The following is a 22,996-nucleotide window of genomic DNA, read 5'->3' on the forward strand; positions in this document are numbered from 1 at the left end:
GTGCCTCTGGGTCCACAAAATGACAGGAGATGGAGGAGAGGTTGTGGAGAGGCCAAGCTCTGTGACATCCTCTTTGCCAGCTTGCAGCCACTCTTCTCCACATTTTTTGACAGTGACAGGAGGCTATCTGGCAGCCAGCCAATGTACCCAACATCTTGATATGCATGCCCATCAGCACTCTCCTGTATGTCATCCCATCGAGGCTCACAAATGAGATCTCTGCAGCAGTACTCATTTGCCATCTTGCCCTCTAGTGAACTGGCAAATGAACCATCCTTTACCCCTGGCCTGGTCGCAGCCCACTCATGCCCAGTGACTCTGCATGTGCTGATCAGAGCTCCATACTAGCCTCCAAGTATTTATAGTGCCAATGTCTAAGCTGATGGCTGCAACTGTCAAATCAAGTCATCAGCGCTCTTCATCAGTGCCATGCTGATGCTCTTTTTCCTCCTTCTGGGGCTGCTGTGGTTGCCCAGGTAGCAGTTCTTGGATCCCTGAAAGCAGAAACTCAGAAAGGGAAGGTTGGCATTGGGGAAAGGGGTGGCGTGGGAAGCAAGAGGCCCATGGTCAAACCTCCAGCAACTTGCTCATCATGCCAGTTATCCAGATGAAGATGTGCTGAGAATTGAGAAGGGGCATAATGTCAGAACATGCCTCCATCCTCAATGTTTTCAGTGATGTCAAATGTTATGGGTTCCTTCGCATGCAGCCCCATGATAATAGGGTTAAGGAGATGCAGGCATCCTTGCCCCAAACCATTTCTGCTCTGCTCCCTTCTTCAATGTGGCTTATCCTGCAAGAGAGCAGAACTGTGGTTGCATGGCATTGTGTTTGGGTGATGTGCCTGCCAAAGTTGAATAGCTGGCAGTATGTGGAAGGAATAAGAGATGGGCATGAGGCTGGCAGTATTGGTAGGTATGAGGGTGAGGTGAAGTTTTTAGTTGTTAGATGTGAATCCTGAGTGCCAGGGAGTGTTACATAATGATTGGAAGTGTGGTACTTTGAGCAATATTAGAGGCTGGTGAAGTATGAGTATGAGTATGAGATAGAAACTGGCACAGAAGGAGGCAATTTGGCACATCATATCTGTGCCAGCTGAAAAAGCTATCCAGTCTAATGCCACCTTCCAGCTCTAGGTCTGTAGCCCTATAGGTTAAATGTCACATGAAGATGCATTCACTGACATTGATCACTCCCTTGTGGCACTGTTGTCAGGCTTTCAGGGTTAGAATCCAGGAGTTCACTTCCTTGGCCACCTGCACTCACTCCTTTCTGAAGGAGCTCTTGTGGGTTCGTGGCACCCAGAAGGACTGTGGCATCTCCCATGCTGCTCACTGGCACCACCAAAGCTTCCAGTGCTGCATCCATCAGTCTAGATCCCTTTGTCTGCCCTGGTGTTCAGTTCCCAAAAATGTACATCATAGCAATCTTTCTGTGCAGCTTCTTTTAAAGAGACAACTTGCCTTTAAGAACTGCAGGCTGTCTATACAATGAGGTCTGCAAACAACACTGACAGGGTTTGCTGCTGTGTGCATAGAGCTGACTAGCTTCAGTGGGAAGCAGAGATCAGCATTAGAGGTGTACCAAATAATGACACAATAATGCACACAAGGTGTGTATATGAATTTTGCATGGTGTGAACCTCATTCTGAACACAGGCAAGTCCAGGCAAATGAACTTCTAACCTGGAGAATTTTCTGAAATGTAAATATTTTATCAGCGCTAATAGATTCTATTTGTGTAAGTGAGACATTACTAGTGCTATTAGTCTTGTTACAAATGTGAGGTTTTATAAGATTGCTATGCTTTGGGACTGTGTTTAAAATATGATAAAGTGGAGAAATGAAGGAGGTCATGTGACCTGTTCTGATTTCTGCTTACAGCAAACATGGGTGGTTTAATTGTTAAAGATTAAAGGAAGGGTTCATGCTGTTTTGTTGGGAAGAAGGTGCAAGTGTTCACACTTTAGACAATGGCAGTTGTGCTGCCAATGGATAGACTGTAAGTTTCGAAAGAGCCAGGAATGTGTTAAGAATGTCAGGTTTTATGAATGATTACACTTTGATTATGTATTTAATTTCAAGATGGAATAAAATTGGGAGCTAAATGATAGTTAATCAGCATTTCTACCTGGATACAAGGCCCATGTGATTCACCTTACCAGAGAGATGAGTTTTAAGAGGGGAAGGGTGCATGGGAAGCCACTATATGATTGGATTACAAGGTTCTCCTAAAAGATATGCTGAATTTCACATACAGGTCAGTCTACAATGATCTGAGAGAGCAAGAGAGAAAGCAGCTAGAGGCATCATGTCTCTATGGTTCATCCTACAGGAATGTGGGTGGGAGCTCATGCTCGGATTGAAAAGACAAAATTTGTCAGGATTTCAAATGAGACTGGAAGATTTGCCTAGCTTGCGCTAGGGGAAGAATCTCCAAGAAAACACTCAACATGAAAGACAGTTCTGCAGTTAAAAGTTACCAGGCATGGGAAAGGAAAGTAATGGAAGTAAGCTCACTAGAGCTAAGAATAATTTTGGCCTGGTTCCGGGAAAATTGAATATCTGCTTAAGGGACATGGTAAAGTATAACTGCAGGGTGGAATTTTTAATTGTGTTAAATGTAAAAGGGGAAAGTTCTGTTCTGTAGTTTAAAGTATAAGTTGTCCACTGAAATACTGTTTAGTTGTTGCTTTTAGTTTATTTGTTAAAGTAAAAGTCTTAAAAAGTGCAACCTTGGCCTGAATTTCACGCTTGGTGTGCGTACAAAGTTGGCAGGCCCAGAAATGGTGCAAAATGCATTTCCGTCCACAATTGGACCCTGAATGCAATTTCATGCTGGCTGGTCAATTAACGGTCAGCCAGCATGAAAAGTGCACTGAGAAAGCCTCAGCACTGCCAAAGGGGGCGGGAAGAGGGCGGGAGCTAACAAAAGTGAGGGTGCAGGTGGGTGCTTCTAGCAGGTTCCCTGAAGGCAGACAGTTGCTATGGAGCAGTCTCAGGGAGCTGCAGACCTGTACAGATTAAATGAGAAGAAGATAATGCAGCAAACTGTGTCTATGCAGCACATTCAAACACCTGACAGCAGAACTCAAAAAACGTCAGTTCCCAAATATCATTTTTTATTATATTTCATCCTGAACATTTCATCCTGCTCTTGGATGTGGTTTTGTCAAGAACGGGCTGCCTGCCTGCCCGTTTTGCCTACATGATGAGCGCAAAATCACACGGGTAATGTAAAATCTCAGACAATAGGGTTGTTCATGGCCTTAATTGGGTCTTTAATTGATGGCGGGTACTACTCCAACTCCCACACGTGCCCACCACTCTCAGTGTTTACTAATGTCCTTTAGGGAAGGAAATCTGCAATCCTTACCTGGTCTGGCCTACATGTGACTCCAGACCCACAGCAATGTGGTTGACTCTTAAATGCCCTCTGAAAAAGGGCAATTAGAGATGGGTAATAAATGCTGGCCTAGCCAGTGATGCCCATGAATGAATAAAAAAAATATTGCTCACATGTGTGATGATGTTGGGATGCATGCCCAATGCCATTTCATGCAATTTCACATGCATTCAGGTTGGGTGTGTACCCATCCAATTAACATAAGATTCCTGTCATGTCATTCTTTCAGGTATTTGAGGAGATTGAATTTCTTTTTAAAAGTCTCAATGGGGATTGTCACAGTCTATTAGGCATGTTTGTACAGGTAGTAAAGCTAGTTGCTACATACAGACTTCATGATGAAGGAATTCCTTTTCTTCTAAACAATGCAGAGCAATAAAGCCTTATTCAAACTTACACTTATTCACTACTTTCTGAGAAAGGTAAATTGTTTGATTTAGTCTTTATACCTGAACAATGCTGGAATGTGGTGGAATATTCTCTACTTGCCTGGATAAGTGCAGCTCCAAAACAGTCAAGAAGCTCAACACCTTCCAAGACAAAGCAGCCTGCTTGATTGGCACCCCATCCACAACCATTCATACCCTCCACCACCAACACACAGTGGCAGAATGCTATGTACCATCTACAAGGTGCACTGCAACAACTCACCAAGGCTCCTTAGACAGCACCTTCCAAACTCAGAACCACTGCCATCTATATAAACAAGGGCAGCAGACGCATGGGAACACAACCACCTGTAAGTTCTCCTCCAAGTCAATCATCATCCTGACTTGGAAATATATCGCTTTTTCTTCACTGTCACTTTGTCAAAATCCTGGAACTCTCTCCCTGACAGCACTGTGGGTGTACCTACACCACAGGGACTGTAGCGATTCAAGAAGGCAGCTCACCATCACCTTCTCAAGGGCAATTAGGAATGGGCTAAATGCTGGCTTATCCAGAGATGCCCACATCCCATGAATGAATATAAAAAATGCTAGGCTGCTTCTTAAATATTGCCCCTCAAAAGAATACCTAGGGCTGAATTTTCCCCTCATAGTGGGGAAAGTTGATGGGTGGGCGCATACAGGCGCTCTTCCAATCGGCGCCCCAATCAGAGACGCGGCGCCATTTTATGTGGGCGGGCCAGTTAAGGCCTGCCCAGCGTGATGTCTGCAGGGAAGCGCTATGTGCCCCCTGTGCGGGCAAGGAGGAGATTCCTAAAATTGAGAGTGCGGTCTTTCATGCATGCGCATGAAAGAGCGCACTCATCTCCCTGTGGCTAAGTGCAGCCTCAGGGAGATCAGCTCTAAATGTGTAAAAGCTCAAAATAGAAAAATAAAATTTCTCTAACATGAGCTGGGACATGTTCATAATTTCCAAAAAAATTTTAGAAAATTTTTAAAACCCTACATGAAACCTCATCCCGCCTGTGGATGAGGTGTCATGCTTTTTCTAGTTTGTGCCGGGGTTCCTGGCCTGCCCGCCAACCTTAAGGTTGGACAGGCAGGTCGACTAATTACTTTAATTGCTCTGTCAATGGCCTCAATTGGCCATTGACATGTCGGTGGGCCCACAGCTGATTTTGCTGTGCCCCCACCTTCCTGAAAATTTAAATAGGGTGTGGTGATGGCAAAATTCAGCCCTTAGGCTGAGACATAATACCTTAACTGCAGAGCAGGAAGCCAGAGCTGAAATCTGATGTCGCTTCTTTCTCGTTTTCTTGTAATATTAATTTGCTGAGTTGCAATGGGCACATTTTATATTTAACGTTTTGCTTTCAAACAGAGTTGATAAATGTTTTTATTTCACTTTCAATAATGTTGGGTCTAATGTAAAAAAAATCGGAACTACAGAATCTTTGAACGGTATAGCGCAGAATGAAGCTGCTTGTCCCTTTGAGTCTACACCAGCTCTTTCAAAGTGTGATCCAGTTAGCCCAACTCCCTTGCACTTTTCCCCCATCCCTACAATTTTTCCCTAAGGGTCTATCCAATTCCCCTTTAAAAGCAACTAATGAAACTACATCTACCACTCTATTAGGCAACACATTCCAAATCCTAACTGCTTATTACTTAAAAGGTTTTCCTCAGGCCTCCTCTGGTTCTTTTGCCAATCGCCTTTAATTTGTGGCCTCTGGTTATTGACCTTTCAGCTATTGGAAACAATTTCTCTTTATTTCTTTCTCTTAACGTAGAATCCTTGGTGTCCAAGGGTTGCTAAACTAGACTCAATGATGCCACAATATCACCATGAAGCAAGCAGAATAATTACATCAGCCATCTAGGGACTGAACTACACTGTTGAAGCCATTAAAGATTTTACTCATAACCATCTGAGCTAATTGGCTCTACTCTTTTTGTTTACTCTATCTAAACCCTTCATGATTTTAAACACCTCTGCCAAGCCTAGTCTTAGCCTTCTCTGCTCTACAGTGAACAACCCCAGCTGTTCCAGTCTATGCACAGAACTGTAATAATCATTTATCCTTGGAGCCATTTTAATGAACCTCTTCTGTACCCTCTTCAAAGTTTTCACATCCTTCCTGAAGTGTGGTGCCCAGAATTGGGACACAATACTCCAACAAGGATTGAACTAGTATTTTACATAAGTTTAGCATAACTTCCTGACTTTTGTACTCAGTGCTTCCATTTATGGAGCCTAGGGTTACTTGTATATTTTAGTTTATAAATTTCTTTAGATATTCTTTAAAAAGTTTACACAAACCTAAATGATGTAGTTAGCTTATATGGGGGTTCTGCCTCATTTCGTAAAACAATTTTCAAAAGATTTGGCCAAAATTTGAGTATTTATATTGTTGGTGTTATAAATTCTATAGCTTCTTTAAAAATCAATAACAACATGTGCTTATTTACCACCTTTAACACTTATCACACCCACATAGTTATATCAGTGGATTTATGGAAAATGATACTTTATTTATAAAAACAAAAATGGAGAATGGACAATATGTTTTGAAACAAGATGGAGTTGAGAGATCAGGTGACCTCCCTTCTTGTCTGCCTATATACATTGAACTACACAAGGCTAGATGTTAACTTGCTTGTCTGAACAGGACATTAAATGCAAATGACATTTTGGAACATTCCATTGAAAATGCAACAGATGTTTCCTGTGGATTTAATAGCCACTATTGTCCAAATATCTGCAGAAACAAGTGCGCAATGGCCCTGCAGACTTCCTGGCTACAGAATGGAATTTCACAGAATGGTGATGAGGAAAAACCCATCATTCACAAGGAGCTTCAAATGGCTGAATCTCAAAACCTTTTGGATGTCAATGCTCAAGTTGTCAGGAACCATTTGTGTAGATAATGGAAGAACAGATACTATGGTTTCCTGACAGAAACTGGGTTGTGATAAGGAGAATTTATTAACACACATTTTGAAAGCAGCCTCAGCATCAGTCAGTCAGTCTGGGAACAGGGAGACTCAGAGGGAAAATATCCAGCCCAGCAAAGGAAAGATGCTGCCTAAAATCCACCAACAGACAGAGAAGTGGGGCTAGCCTTTTACCTATCAACTTGATGAGCCAAGCCAAATCTGCACTACCAGGGTTTGACTGCGCCTCAACTGGACCAAAGTCAGAAACCTGTTGCTGCAAGTAATAAGTCATTGCAAATTCATTGCCAGAAACTTCCAACCTCAATTTCTTCAGTGAACCAAAGGAAATCAGCAGGCCTGCAATGTTTCAAGCTTCCATCTCAAAAGACTCAAGTATAACAGTAATTTTTTGGCCTTTTTAAAAACTCAGTGCATGCAACCTCTTTTGTAATCAGCTTTTCTTGTGTGTGCAAGTGTGAATGGGTGCTGTTGCAAATATATTTCGGTATTGCGAAATAAACATTTATTTTTGTTTTTTTAAACTTATGAGAAAACCTGTGTTTTGTCTGCTATGAGAATCACAACACTCATGGGGTTAAAACACTGATCGGGATTTTTCGTACCCAACGGCATTGGGTGTGTTCAGTGGCCTGAGCGGACAGTTCGCGATCGTCCGCTCAGCCCATCGATGGCGGGCTGCGTTCTCCACCATCGGGCGTCAAGAGCCTTGTTGCAATACATCACCATACCATTATTAGGCCTGCCCGCCAGAATCGTCCCCACCCGCTGGATTATCCACCCATAAATAGCACATCAGCAACATGCACCTGGCGGGCTGCACTCCACTTGGGATTTCAAGGTTTGTTTGTCTACCTTGCTTCAGTCAGCACTCACAGTCATTAGCGCCAGGCTTCCTAGACAGCACCATATCACTTTTAGGAGGGCTCACAGCAGGTCCCTACCTACCAGATCAGCCATATGTGGGTGGCTTTTCAATGGCTGCAGGGCTAGAGCTTGCTTGGCGATGGGGAAGAAGTGGTCTCAGGCGAGGGAAGAAGATGCAGGATGAGGGCTATACTGGGGAAGGAGGGTAACCCAGGGTGTGTGCGGGGGCACATGTTGATCTGTGTAAGTGGCCTCAAGATGGTGAGAGCTGAGGAAGCAGTCTCCAGGGGAGATAAGGACAGATGGACATGTGAGGGTGTGTGTGAGAATGGGTGATGTCCCTTGAGCTGGCAGTGAATGAGATGCCAGTGAATGTGTGATGGGCTTGAGTGTGTGAGTTTAGAGTGATGAGATGGTTGCCATACCCTGGCTGCACAGATATGATCATTCATCCTCTATCTGCATTGGATGGCCAACCTCTTCTGTGCAACATTGGCACTGATCACCACTGCCACCGCCCCCCAAGCCAGGTTGGCCATGCTGCTGACCATCCTGCGGCCAGAGTGGGGATAGAGGACATCGTGGCAGGCGGGCGTCCCAAATGCATTCCAGTGATGTGTCACTAAACCTGGGTGGGGGCTGCAGTCTTTATGCCTTTCATGTAGTAGTCGCAGGCTGGAAGCACTGAGATGTGTGTGTGCAGCAGGACTTTAAATATGGCACCCGGCTTGATGAAGTGGCGAGGTAATGGCATTGCGGAAGAATAAGAGCCTACCTGCCATTAAAACAGCGTTTCCCGGGAATACATAACTAATGAAGTGGGTTTGGGATGATAAGGTGTGAAAACCTGCCATGGCGGCTGGTGGGCAAAACATTTTTACCCGCCCGCTGCCACACTTAGTGCAAATTTGGGATGATTCCGTCCACTTTCTTTAAAAACACATCTATCTGCAGTCAGTCGAAATGTGGATAAAGGAGGAACCATCCTACCATCTCTACCCTGTTTGTAACACACAATAATATTCCACAGGAGCATTGTAGACTCAGATTTATGGAGATTGATTGAAAATCAGATGAGTAGCATCACTGGAATCAAGGCTGCATGGCTGAAGCTGAATGCCCTTCTCGGGCTTTGTGCTGAACCACTAGCATCTTGAGAAGGGAGCTTGAGTGGATATCCCCTGTGAACACTGAAAGGAACTGAACTGTGATAACATGACAACACACAAACCTGCCGCCTGATGTGACGTCCATTTTCCAAACTTGAACCACCCGGGTCCATCAAGCGTCCGGAAGTATTCCAGAATATTTTTGGAAATATTGTGGTGAGTTCCTCAATTTTGCAGGTAGTGTTGCTGCATCCTCATAGGGAAAGCAGAGGAGTAGGTGCCGAGCCCACAACTAAAGCTGTAACATGTGTGGGGAAAGCGGTAGCAGTGCCCTGGGGCTGCAGCAGGACAGGGAGATGGATCAGAGGCTGCAGAGAGGGCAAGCTTTATGTGATGCCCTCTGCCAAGTTGAACCCAAGCTCTGCCATACTCCTTTGCAGGAATAGGAAACTGTCTGATAGACATGCCAACGCACTCAGCATCTGTGTGTGCATGTACAGCAATGTTCTTCTGTATGCCTCTCCATTGAGGTCCTCATCTCAGTCCACAACAACAGAATTTATCTGTGACCTTGCCCTCCAGTGAGCTAGCACATAGAACCATAGAAAAGTTACAGTGTAAAAAGAGGCCATTCAACTCATCATGCCTGTGCCGGCCAAAAAAAGAGAAAAAAGAAACTAGCCGCTCATTTTTAATTCCACTTTCCAGCACCTGGTCGGTAGCCTTGCACATTACAGCACTTCAGATGCAGATCCAGGTACCTTTTAAATGAGTTGAGCGTGAGCCATCCTTTTTCCCCACTCGTGGCCAATGATTTATCACACATAAATGCCAAATCTATTCCAGCCTCTAAGGTACATGCGGTGCCAGTATCTGAGGTGGCAGCTGCAAGTGTCAGATGAAGTGAGAGAAGAGGGGTGGGGTGGAAAGCAAGAGGTCCATTGACACACAACTTGGTCATCATGCCAGCTAGCAGAATGAGGAGGCGTACTGAGAGTTGAGAAGGAACACATGGCAGCAATGTATCATCATCAATGTTCTCAGTGACACTGGAAGCCATGGGTTCTGTAGCAGCCCAGTCCCACCATGCTTCTCCGTAGGGCTCAGAGAATGCAGATATCCTTGACCCCTCAGGCTCTGCTCTGCTCTGCTCCCTTCTATTGTGTGCCACCTTGTCCTGCAAGAGAGAGGGAAATTCAATGATTGTGTTGGACTGTGTTTAGACGATTTGCTTGCCATTGCTGAATTAGCCAGAGATAGTATGTGGTGAACCCGGCAGCATTGTTAGATGCATAAAGGTGAAGTGGGATATTAAGCATGAGCCCTCAGTGCAAGGAACTGGCTGAGTGAGTGATAAGAGTGTGGTACATTGAGCAGTGGGAGAGGTTGGTGTAGCGATGGGTAGGAGATGTCTTGCAAAGATATGTTCACTGACCTTATTCACTTGCATGAGGTCACTGAACTTATGGCACTGCTGCCCTCAGGAGCAGGTGCTGGGAATTGACTTCCCAGGTCACCTGCTCCAAATACAAACAAACGTACGTACGAACATATGAACTAGGCACAGGAGCAGGCCATTCGGCCCCTTGAGCCTGCTCCACCATTCAATAAGATCATGGCTGATCTGAATGTAACCTCAACCCCACATTCCTGCATAGCCCCAATAACCTTTCACCCTCTTGCTAATCAAGAATCTATCTAGCTCTGTCTTAAAAATATTCAAAGACTGCTTCACCTTCTTTTGAGGAAGAGAGTTCCAATGACTCAAAGGAAAAATTTCTCCTCATCTCTGTCTTAAATGAGCGATCCCTTATTTTTAAACAGTGACCCCTAGTTGTAGATTCTCACACAAGAGGAAATATCCTCTCTACAACCACCCTGTCAAGACCCCTCAGGATCTTAAAAGTTTCAATTAAGTCACCTCTTACTCTTTTAAATTGCAGTGGATACAATCTAGCCTGTCCAGCCTTTCCTCATAAGACAACCAGCCCATTCCCGGTATTAGTCTAGTAAACCTTCTCTGAACTGCTTCTCACACATTTTCATCTTTCTTCAAGTAAGGAGACTAGTACTGGACATAATACTCCAAACGGGGTCTCACCAATGCCCTGTACAAGTGAAGCACAACTTCCCTAATTTTGTAATCAATTCTCCTCACAATAAATGATAACTTACTATTAGTTTTCCTAATTACCTGCTGTACCTGCATACTAACCTTTTGTGATTCATGCACAAGGACACCCCAGATTCCTCTGAATCTCAGAGCCCTGCAATCTCTCACCATTTAGATAATAAGCTTCTTTTTTATTCCTCCTGCCAAAATGAACGATTTCACATTTGCCCACATTCTCCTTTATCCACCTTTCTTGTTATTTCTTCTGTTACGATCGCAGCTGATGTTAATACTGAACAAGTCAGATCCCCGAGTGAAACCTGGCTTGGTAGATCCTAACTTTGTATTTTGGCGGAGGTCAGTTACTAAGCACATTCATAAGAGTCTGCCAGTATACTGTCAACACAAAGAATAAAATATTGATTAAACAAGATAAAATGAACTACATTACACTAGACAAATAGTTTGGCAAGATTTCAATACAGATACCAGAAAATGATTCAAATGCACACTATTCCTTTTATCCCAGCAACTCTTACAGATATAAAACCCCATTGAAGCTTTACTACAGTCTCAACATCAAGGTTTCTTGAAGATTCTTCAAGGTTCTGTTGAAGAGTCATACGGACTCAAAACGTTAATTGCGTTCCTCTCTGCAGATGCTGTCAGACCTGCTGAGTTTTTCCAGGTATTTTTGTTTTTATCAGGGTTTCTTGCTTGAGTTAACTCAGTTTCAAACAGTTTACTATGGAAAGACTGCTGAGCATTCACTAGATGCTTGTCTTCAGCTGGTACCTCTCCCTGAGACACCCAACAACTGCATTCTAAACTCAGTATTACATCAAGTTCAGAGCAAACACATGAGTTCCCTAAACTCAGTTCCCCAGCAGGCTTGCAGGATTTCTTATTAGAGAGATTAGAAATTCTGCCTGTACTCTCCGGTATACATACGCTAACTGCCCATCTGTGTTTCCCTGTCTCTCTGTGTGGCTCTGGACACCCGACGCTAGGCAACAGCACTGATTCTTCTACACTATGGGCGGAATCCTCCCAGATTTGCACAAAATGCCGTAGCAAGCGAGAAAAAAGTCGTTTTACCTGCCAGCTGCAATGGTGGATTTTCGCACCGTATCGGCCCACTCCTGGCACATCCCATCTCACTAATAATGCGTTCATGGGAAACACGATGGAATGCTGTCGGATAGGCTTGGATTTGCCCGATCTGCCATGACCTCAGCGCTTTCTTGCTCCGGGAGCCATATTTAAAGTGTACCAGAGAGCATGCCTACTTCATGTCTACAGACCAAGACTGCTCCATGCGACAGATGGCCTGAAAGCAACGAAGATGGCAGCCTCCAGATTTAGTGACGCTTCTCTTGGGTGCCTGCATAATGCAGTGGAAGGCCGCCGCGATGTCCTCTACACCCGGTCTGCGTGCAGGAGGTCCACCAGAGTCACCAATCTGGCCGGGGAGGTGGTGGCAGCAAGGTTCAGTGCCAGTGTAGCAATGAGCAGGTCAGCCATCCAAAGCAGGAAGAGGATGAATGCTCTCATCCGTTCCACCAGGGTAAGTCAACCACTTCATCACTCTCAACTCACACACTCACAAATACGTTATACATCTACAGGGATCTCACTCCTCAAGGGAAAACACTACTAACTCTCACACAGACACTCACATCTCCATCAGGCTCATATCCTCTGGAGCCCGCCTCTTCATCCCGTCTACAGCTCCACTCACCAGAAAAACATTCCACACAGAGCCATGCGTCCTGCTCACACTCTCTCCATCTGTTTTCATGCTGGAGAAGCTGGCTCACAAGAGCAGGGAGAGGTCCCAGACCAGGGGTAGAGCGGTCCACATTAGGCCCCTCACTCATTTTGAAGAGTGTGCCATCATGCTGACTGCTGATGATGTGGAACATGCCTGCGGTGACCGTGAGGTCAGCGGTGAACACCCACGTGAGGATCTTGCACCACATCATCCCTCTCTCAATGCAACTGTGAGTGTTCTCTCTCCTGCTTTTGACTCTGCTGCCATGCACTAATGATCTCTACTCTGGTTCACAGGGAGCTCTGTCAAGCAACAGATGCTCTCAGCCAGCCATTGCCTCAGCTCCATCCACATTCTCACTTCCAGCCAAGAGGACACCTTCTTCATTGAAGATCTGGAAATAAACAGCCTGGAAGCCCTGTCACTGCACTTGCCCACACCCTGCACCAGCGCAAGACACACATCTCAGTGGGACCTAGACCTAGAGCAGGCTTGGGTTCACAACCTGGTGGTTACCACGTGGACACATGTCTGAGGCAGTTTCAGCCAGGCTCTCCTGCACCCAGAGGACTGCTGGGGAAGAGGCATCTGCAAGGTCCGAGTCAGATGACAAGCCTCTGGATTCGGCCTTCCAACTCATCACAGAGACTCAGCAGAAGTTGGGGGGGTGCCATCACTCAGAGCAGTTGGAGGCCCTCAACAGAGTGGCACGCAAGTCGGAGGAGTGCATATGTCTGCTCTCTGATGAAGTGGTGCCCACATGTACGTGCTAGGAGGAAGATGTCACATGCCATGGAGACCCTGGTCCAGCAGAACGCGGAGATGCACGCAGACCTGCACTCGATCACGGTAGCTATGGGTGAGTTCCTGCAGTGGCAATGTGAGAGTAACCGGGGCACTCGACGTCCATCCAGGTGCTCCTTTCCCTCAAGGATTCAGGCAGGGGCCATCAGGCACCCAAATGCAGGAGGAACAGCAGCTGGACACTCCTGGGTCATCCACTCAAGAATCTCAGAGGTTGTCTGCTCCCTCTGCGTCCCCTTTGCCTGTAATTTACTCAACCTCATTGTCTGTCACTGCTGAGGGAGCAGCTGGCCCACAGGAGGGCAGCCAAAGCATGCTGGAGCCCTCAACGCCTTGGCTCTCCAGGGGACACTTGCTAAAGCCATCAGAGGCAGGAGGGCCAATCATTGCACAGGCTGTCTCCAACACCTGCTGCAGATTTCAGGGCAGCACCCAAAAGAATTGGTAGGCCTAGAAAAGTTAGGAAATTCTGATAACAATTGGTGGCAAGGATGAACACATTTTGTCACTTCATAATCTGAAAATATAGTCATTTTCACCGAATACTGTGTAATGTTGTCTTTCAGCTTCATTGACAGGCATCACGAGTTCTCCCACGACATCTCCAACCCCCGCCGTCCCCAACTAGCAGTTCAGCTGCACACAGCCAGACCATGAGTAATTCTGGATGGATAGGTGTGTGGCAGGGCCTAACGGAGCCTCATGCAAGCACTGTCCCACACACGTGGAGCCTTCATCCATCACACTCATCTCACTGTCATGAGCATTTTCAATGCTGCCTGCTGGGGTTCTCTTTCAGTTGTCCATCTGAGCTGACCTGTATTTCCACCCACCCACTGATCGCACTCCCATGCAGCTCCAGTACCCGTCGAGCAAGAGGCTCTGCTCACTGACATTTCCTTTCACCTTTCTTAACAACCAAATGCAAAATGTAAATTCAACTTAAAGCCATATATTGTCCCTTACACTTCAAAGAACTCTATTAAATTTGTCAAATATAATTTCAATTTCACAAAACCATGTTGACTCTGCAGGTTGTATTATGATTTTCCACATGCCCTCCTATGACTTCCTTAATAGTGTATTCTAGCATTTTCCCTATGACAGTAGTTAGACTAACCGGCCTATAGTTTCCCACTTTCTGTCTCCCCCCACTCCCATCTTGATTAGAGTTCTTACATTTTCAATTTTCATATATTCCATTCAGAGAAGGATAAGAGAAGGATGTGCCGTCTACGGCTAATTAAGGAAGTTAAGGATTGTATCAAATTGAAAGAAGAAGTGTATAATACTGCGATGATTAGAGGCAGGGACCTTTCTAGAATCTAGGGAATTTTGGAAGATTGCAGCCAATGCATCTACTATCTCTGCAGCCACCTCTTTTAAGAACCTAGGATGAATGCCATCAGGTCCAGGGGAAATGTCAGCCTTTAGTTCAAATAGTTTTCCCAGTATCTTTTCTCTCGTGGTTCTGTTTGTTTTAAGTTCCTTCCTCACTTTCATCTCTTGATTTTCAAGTATTATTGGGTTTTTTGTATGTCTTCTACAATGAAGACAGACACAAAATACCTGTTCAGTGCTTCCACCATTTCCATGTTCCCCATTATTAATTCCCCAGCCGCACCCTTTAAGGGACTGATGATTACTTCAGTTACTCTTTTCCTTTCTAAATACTTGTAGAAATGGTTATCTGTTTTTATATTTCTAACTAACTTTCTCTCGTGCTCTAATTTCTCCATCCTTATTATTTTTTAGTCATTCTTTGATGGTTTTTAAAATCTGTCCAATCTTCTGACCTGCCTCTAATCTTCACAGTATTATACACTTCTTCTTTCAATTTGATACAATCCTTAACTTCCTTAATTAGCCGTAGATGGCACATCCTTCTCTTTTCCTTCTCTGAATGGAATATATATTTGCTGAGAGTTATGAAATAGCTCCTTAAATGTCTGCCATTGCTTCTCTACCTTCTTACTTGTTAATCTATTTTTGTAGTTCACTTTATCCAACTTTGTCTTCATACCTTTGTAATTGCCTTTATTTAAGTTTAAGGTATCAGTTTTAGACCCATACTTCTCACCCTCAAACTGAATGTGAAATTCTATCATGTTATGATCATTGTTGCCTGGCAGCTCCTTTACTATTAGGTCATTAATTAATCTTGTCTTATTGTACATCACTCAGTCTAAACAGTCCACTCCCTGGTTGGTACTAGAATGTATTGCTGTAAAAAAAACTGTCCTGAATGCACTCTATGAACTCATCTTCCAGGCTTCCTTTGCAAATTTGATTCATCTTATCTATAATGAAGATTAAAATCATCCATGACTATTGAAGTACCTTTCTTACAAGAATGCATTATTTCTTCCTATATACTCAGTCTTACGGTGTAACTACTGTTGGGGGGGGGGGGGGGTGCTATAAACTACTCTCACAAATAATTTCTTACCTTTGCTATTACTTATCTCTAACCAAACTGATTCAACATCTTGATTTTCTGAACTAAGTTCATCTCTCACTATACTAATGCCATCCTCAATTAACAGAGCTACCTCACCACATTTTCCTCACTTCCTGCCCTTCAAAATGTCAAGTACCCTTGAATATTTAGATCCCTGCCTTGGTCACCTTGCAACCACTCTTCTAAAATGGTTTTCAGACCATAAATATTTATTTCTATTTGTGCTATCAATTATTTTTTCTGAATGTTGTGCACATTCAGATTCAGAGCCTTTAATTCTGTCTTTTTACCAGTCATGGAACTTCTGGCCTTATCTGTTGGTGCACTCTGAAGTTTGTAAGCTCTATCCCTTCCTGCCATACTCTGATTATCATTACCCATATCATATCCTGCTCTCTTGCTTTTTCCTTTCTCTTTCATTTACCACATCTCCCCTCATGTGATCCCTACCCTCCACCATTTAAATCCCACTCTATCGCCTTAGTTACATGACTTGCCAGGACACTCGTTCCGGTGGTACAGGTGAAGACCGTCCCAACTGTAAAGTTCACATTTTCCCCAGCACTGGTGTCAGTGCCCCATGCATTGAAACCCATTTTTTCCACACAAATTTTTGAGCCACACATTCAACTCTCTAATCTTATTTAACCCAGACCAGTTTGCTCATAGCTCATAATCCCCAAGCAGAACCTCTTTCTTTGACCCATTTATGTCGTTGGTACTCATGTGAACTATGACAACTGGATCATCTGCTTCCCACTATCTCCACCAAAACTGGCAAGTTCACTTCACTACATGTGACCCCTGCTCCATCATAATGTCACAAACAAATGTATAACCCTTGGGCTTTGCACTGGGTGTAAGAAAATCATAAATGTGCTTACAAAGAATGGGTCTGCAATTTTGCTCTATCTGGTGTACAGAGGAAATCTTTGCTCATTACAGTCTTTGTTTTAAGTGTCCTAAGTTCTCAGATTGCAGAATGTCCAATGATCATTTCTATATTAGCAAACACCTTTTTAAATATAAACCTCTTTTGACTACTTCTAAAAGTCAAAAGTACAAAATATTTTATACTGTATTTCTTGTCACATATAATTAACTGACTAGAATTTTTAACAAGTCAAAATGATCAGTTTTAAAGAGTGCATGCTAAATCAAACTGAATGGAATAAGGAGGAGAACAATTATAGTTATAGCTTGGAATGGTCTGAAATATAACTTATTTTGATTGTCGACTGCAGGTATCGCAAGTTTTTTTGTGGTCATGCTATTTTTACATTATTTTGAGAATAAATTTTGCACATACAACGTTGCATCCGAAGATCAAAACAGTAAGATGCCACAAATATAATTACCGATAAGGTTACCACCATGTGGATGCTGCTGATTTCCATCAGTATTTTCCCATACTGATCACTGACACAGAAATGATCCTCATCAGAAACTTCATTCCATTGCTAATGGCTGGTTCATCTTTTGTCCTTGCAATGAAATTGGAAATAAGAAGAGAAAAACACAAGTCGGCTGAGTTATTTTAATCTATTTCTGGAAACAAACATTAAAGCAGAAGTGCTTTGTAAGAATTGCTTAAGGGTTTATAAATGGGCTTCTTGGCAGATGGCAATACTATCAGACAGTATGTTTAGGGAGAAGCTATTCTAAGTTCTCACAAATAGGCGAGTACTTTCTAAATAAATGTGCTTGTTAGTGCTGTGCAGAGATCAACACAGATGATAAAAGCATATTACACAAATTATTTCTAACTGAATAGGAATGCTACATTTTTAAAAAGGAAAATATACCATGAACTTAATGGCTTTGTATATATGGTGGGTAGGCTTTGGGAAGTCAGGAATTGAGTTACTTGCCGCAGAATTCCCAACCTCTGACCTGCTCTTGCAAGTTGGGAGGTGGTCAGGGGAGTATAAAGGGGTTCTGGCAGGTCGTTAGGTGGGGGTCAGTTGTATAGTTACACATTGGTGGAATGGCTGAGAACCAGAGAACACCAATTTAAAGTGTTTAGCAAAAGAACCAGAAAACCATGAAAAAAAATCTTTTTAATGCAGCGAGTAGTTAGGATCGGGAATGCAGTGCCTGTGTCAGGAAGATATAATAATTCTCATAATGTTATTGGAATTAATAGTAAAATAGTGGTATCTGTGTCTGTGTGTATGTGTGTGTGTGTGTGTGTGTGAGACTTAATTTGATTAAAGGCAGTTGGTCTGAAGGCTTTGATGTGGTAGAAGAAGAGCTAGGTTTGAAATGTTAAGTAGGTAAACGTAGGTGTCAAGGGAACAGTTGCATTTTTAAATAAACCAGACTAGATTGTTTTAAAAAGAGGGAATGAAATGTGTCATCCAGTGTGTTTATTCTTCACAAAGATTACTGGTAAAACTTAGTACTATGAGAGATTTTTATTATCAGATAGGTAGAGTCCAAAGACATAGTAAAACAATGGGAATTTGCATTCAAAGGGGAAAATATGTATAAAGGAGTGAAGACTATATGTAAGGTTAGGCATTTTTAAGATCTAACAAGTGTGAAAAGCATTCAGCATCTATGCCTCAAGCTGCTGTCTTCAAAGAACTGAAGCCAAGAAAACTCACTTGGAATTCAACTGGTTCAGCGTATTGTGTGTCACTTTGCCTGGGTCTTTTAAAATCAATGCGTCTTACTGTTGCCTTAACAAAAGTGTAACTGGGAGTCAGATTAAGTAGGAGAGTTAGAAGTTATTATAGTAGTAATTTGTAGACATATGTATGTGCTTAAAATCATTTCTCTTATTAATTAATGTTTAATCTAGTTTTGTAAAAACCTGTAAGACTTGGTGGTCTTATTACTATTGAATTCAAGGCACGCATCTCGAAATTTATACCAATTGTAAAACAAGTTGTGGCAGTTGTTTCAAGTTTGCCTTTGGGATTTGAACAACTCAGCATTTACTATTGGCTGTGCCATAACAGCCTGGTAGTATGTTGGAGGCAGGTTCATGGGTGGCTTCAAAAGGGAATTGGATAATTGTCTAAAGAGGAAAGGTTTGCAGGGCAAATTAAAAAAAATAGGTGAGTGGAACCAGCTGAGTTGCTCTAACATAGAGCCAACACCGACACAATAAACCGAATAGCCTTCTCCTGTGTTGGAACTATATAATCCTATAATATTGAAGGGCTTCTCCAGGTTGGACCATGCAGCAAAAGTTTGCTTGAGGAAGTGAACAAACCCCTTTACCATGGTGGCATCAAGTGCATTTCCAATAAGACTTCATTTTCAAGGCTTACTTGGCTATCTGACAAAAAGGGTACTGATGGCCCAATTTAGCCTTCTTTACGTTTAAAACTGCTAATAGAACACATGGTTTACTGCAGGAGTCCATGCTAGGGTTGTTAAAATAAGATGCTCACTGGATTCACACTGCACACAACCCTTCACTATTTAACAGGTTTGTTTCAGGCAGCATGTAAGATCCCTACCACTACCTTGCAAAGGCCTTGTACAGATTCCAAAGTCTGGCTCTAATGACTTGGGTTACATGAAAAATTCTTAATTTGCTCCTAAGCTCTGACTGCATCAGATGTGATTGACAATCCCCATCCAGGGATCTTACAGCACTTAGGTGGCAGCAAACATTTGTTTCCTAACCCACAGAGAAGATCAAGGCCGGGATTTTCTGGCCGTGTCACGGGTGGGGATCACTGCAGATGAGACGGCACCCCAACCAGAGACCCATTGACTTGTGGCAGGACCGGAAGGTCACAGCGGCGGGAGGGTGCGGAAGAATTAGGAGGAGTGATAGCGATCGGAACACTAATTATCATGAGGGGGATGGCAGAAGTGAAAATACAAATGTTTCTCAGAGCAGTAAAAAAAGGACAGTGTAGGGGATAAGTATGATTCAAGGACCAAAAATGTTACTCTTGTCATAAGTCAGGGCTTGTGAAGGCAGATTTCTAGAAACTGAAAGCTAAGTAGGTAGCATTTGTAGGCATCTCTTGTGTCTCTCCAGAAATACTGTGCCAGTGAGTGAAGCTTGTGACAGACTGGTACCATCTAATGATTTTACAGGGGGTGTAAGCCAGAACATAAAAGATTGTGAGAGTTTTATATTCGTGGATGAAGTAACTCCATTTTTGTCTGATAAAGGAGCCAATTTGATAGTCATTCTTAGTGATGCGGGGTAGACTCAAATCCTGATGTTAGCAAAAGGCTTGAATAGCTCTCCAGAGAGCTCACTAAAAAATACATGGCATTGATGGAAATTGTTTACCTGTTCAATTGTATGGAGTGAATTCAAACTGTGCTTTAGTTAGTGGTTCTGTTACTGGAGGAGTGGTGCCCAAATTGCCTATTAATAATGTTTACATCTTGGGAAATGATCTAGCAGGAGACTTTTGGATATTTTCACAAAAATCCCTTGAAATTATTAGAGATAAGGATGTGGACTTGGGAAAACATATGCTTGAATCTGTTATAAAAAGCAATGGTTTAACTAAAGAGGTGCCCAAAGAGTCATATGGCAGAATTTTCGCATTGTTGTGCAGGGGTGGACTTGCATGTCTGCACGTAAAATGATGCACTGTGACATCGGGCGAGTATCCCGATGTCACCACGCTTTATCACGATATTTCGCTGGGCGGGGGCACAATGATGTCCGACGCGGGCCCACCATTAATTAGCGGTACACTTAATGCCCTTGAGTGTTCAATCGATGCCGATTTTTCGGCGCCCGTGCGATCTTCGAGTCAGCGCATGGGCGCAATGGGCAGGCAGGTAGGACACATTTGCCTTAATCTCATCCACGGGCGGGATAAGAGGGCTCACTGGTGCTGTGAATGTGCACAGTCAAGTATTTATTTTTGAAAGTTTTTCAAATTTGCCTGTGTGATCTGCAGTACTTCAAAACACATACCAGCTGCGTTTTGTGAACTCTTAATGTTCAGGTCAGCATTTTGCTGTGAGGAATCTTTTCTGGGCCTGCCGATTTCAGGAAGCCTTCCCTTAGCCTGGGAATGGAAACTGAATTGTCCCCTGGAGGCAGCTCCTCTGAGGAGGAAAGGAGAGCTAGAAGGGGGAGGAGGCCAGGAGTGCACATTCAACCTCAAGGGGAGCCACCTTTGGGAGGACAGGCACAGGCACAAGGGGCACAGGGCCAAAAGGTAGTCCAAGGCGGAAGGGGCTACAGAAGACGCCATTATCCTGCTGCCAGGGTATACAAGCGACGAAGTTACTACTGCAATATGTCTGAGGTGCAATGCCAAAGGAGGCTCTGTCTCACAAGGGAGACAGTCAACTTTATCTGTCAGATGATTGGGCCTGAGATCTCCGCAAACTGTGTGGGTGGACACCCCATGCCAATGGCTCTATAGGTCACAGCTGCCCTCAACTTCTATGCCTCTGGCTCCTTCTAGGGCTCGGTGGGTGATCTTTGTGGTGTCACCCAATCAGCTGCCCACATTTGTGTCAATCAGGTTACAGATGCTCTGTTCAGGCATGCATTGACTGTCATCCACTTCCAGACAAGCCAGACACAGCGAGCCAGAGGCTTCATGGCCATTGCTGGCTTCTCCCGCATCCAGGGTGCTATAGACTATACACATGTAGCCATCAAGGCGCCAGAAGGTGAGCCCGGTGCCTTCGTCAACAAGAAGGGCTTCCACTCCATGAACGTACAGATAGTGTGTGATCACAGGATGCTGATTCTGCAAGTCTATGCAAGGTACCCAGGCAGCTCCTATGATGCCTACATCCTCAGATACTCACAGGTGTCGGTGCTCTTCAGTGTTTCAGCCTGGCTTGATAGATGGCTGCTGGGTGGCTCATGACATCTTTCTGCCATTCAAGAACAGAAGCTGAGCAGCGGTACAATAGGAGCCACGCCTCCACAGGGGCTGTGGTGGAGAGAACCATTGGTTTTCTCAAGATGCGCTTCCGATGCCTGGACCGCTCAGGGGGTGCACTCCAGTACCCCCCAGATCATGTCTCGGTGATAGTGGTTGCATGCTGCACTCTCCACAATCTTGCGCTGGAAAGGGGGACGCAGTGGACGATGAAGACGTCGACGCAGTGGCTGCGGCTGCACACGATGAGTCCAGCAGTGAGTCCAAGGATGAGCACGCACAGGGAAATACTGAGGGGGTAGATGCTGACCCAGGCGTACTCTAAGGAGGAAGGGACACCCAGGAGGCTATAATCCAATGAACCTTCAACTAGCACAGCACAGATGGTCCACCAGGACAAGCCTGGCCTGTCGGCTCAACACTCGACATCTAAGTGCAAAATCTGCCAGGTTAGCAACAGTTACTAAGGGCTTTGTTAATAAAGCTGAGTGTCCAACAAAGCACTCATTACAGTTTTGGAAACCATACACATGCAGAAGAAAAGAGGCACCCTTAGTCATGGTGATATATCTGAATTTAATGTGTCAAGCAAAACAACTTATTACAAAAAAGACAATAGTGTTACAAATCAAATAAAATTAAAAGGGCCTCATCTGAGGTCAACACAAAAGCACCCGTGAAAAACCCGCGGTGTGCCTAAGGTGCCTTATGTTTTCGTTTTTGGGTGCTACATCTTGGTGCTGCTCCATCACTCTGAGTGGCATCTGAGGCACCCTGCTGACTCGGCTGTCCTGTTGGCCTTGATGACCTTGGTGGTCATCCTGTGGCCCATGGAGCCTGTGCTGGGCCCATCTGGGAGGGAGCTGCCAGTTCCACAGCTGTCATCTCCCCAGTCATCGCAGCCTCACCGGATGATATGGTCACTGGGAGAGGGGCAGAGGAGCTGCCACCCTCATCTGGATTGCCCTGAGAGGTGCCCGCAGAGACGGCAAGCAGCTGCTGTGCCGACGTAAGATTGCTTCGGACCTCCCTGCTCACCATGGATGGATGGGCACCAAGCTGGGAAACTTGATGCCCGCATCACCTTCCACACTGGCACTGACCAGCTGAGGTTAATGCCGATGTGAGGACTTGCTGGTCAGAGTGCACCCCTAGGAAGCCCTGACAGATCTCTTGGAGTAGGGTCTCTACGAGAGTCGCCACGCTCTCCAGGGAGGACGGATGCCGCTCGGACATGTGGCTCATTGCTTTGGTGATCATCCACATAGACTCTTCCACTATG

The sequence above is a fragment of the Carcharodon carcharias genome, chromosome 20 (genome assembly GCF_017639515.1).
Source record: "Carcharodon carcharias isolate sCarCar2 chromosome 20, sCarCar2.pri, whole genome shotgun sequence".
Classification (NCBI taxonomy): domain Eukaryota; kingdom Metazoa; phylum Chordata; class Chondrichthyes; order Lamniformes; family Lamnidae; genus Carcharodon; species Carcharodon carcharias.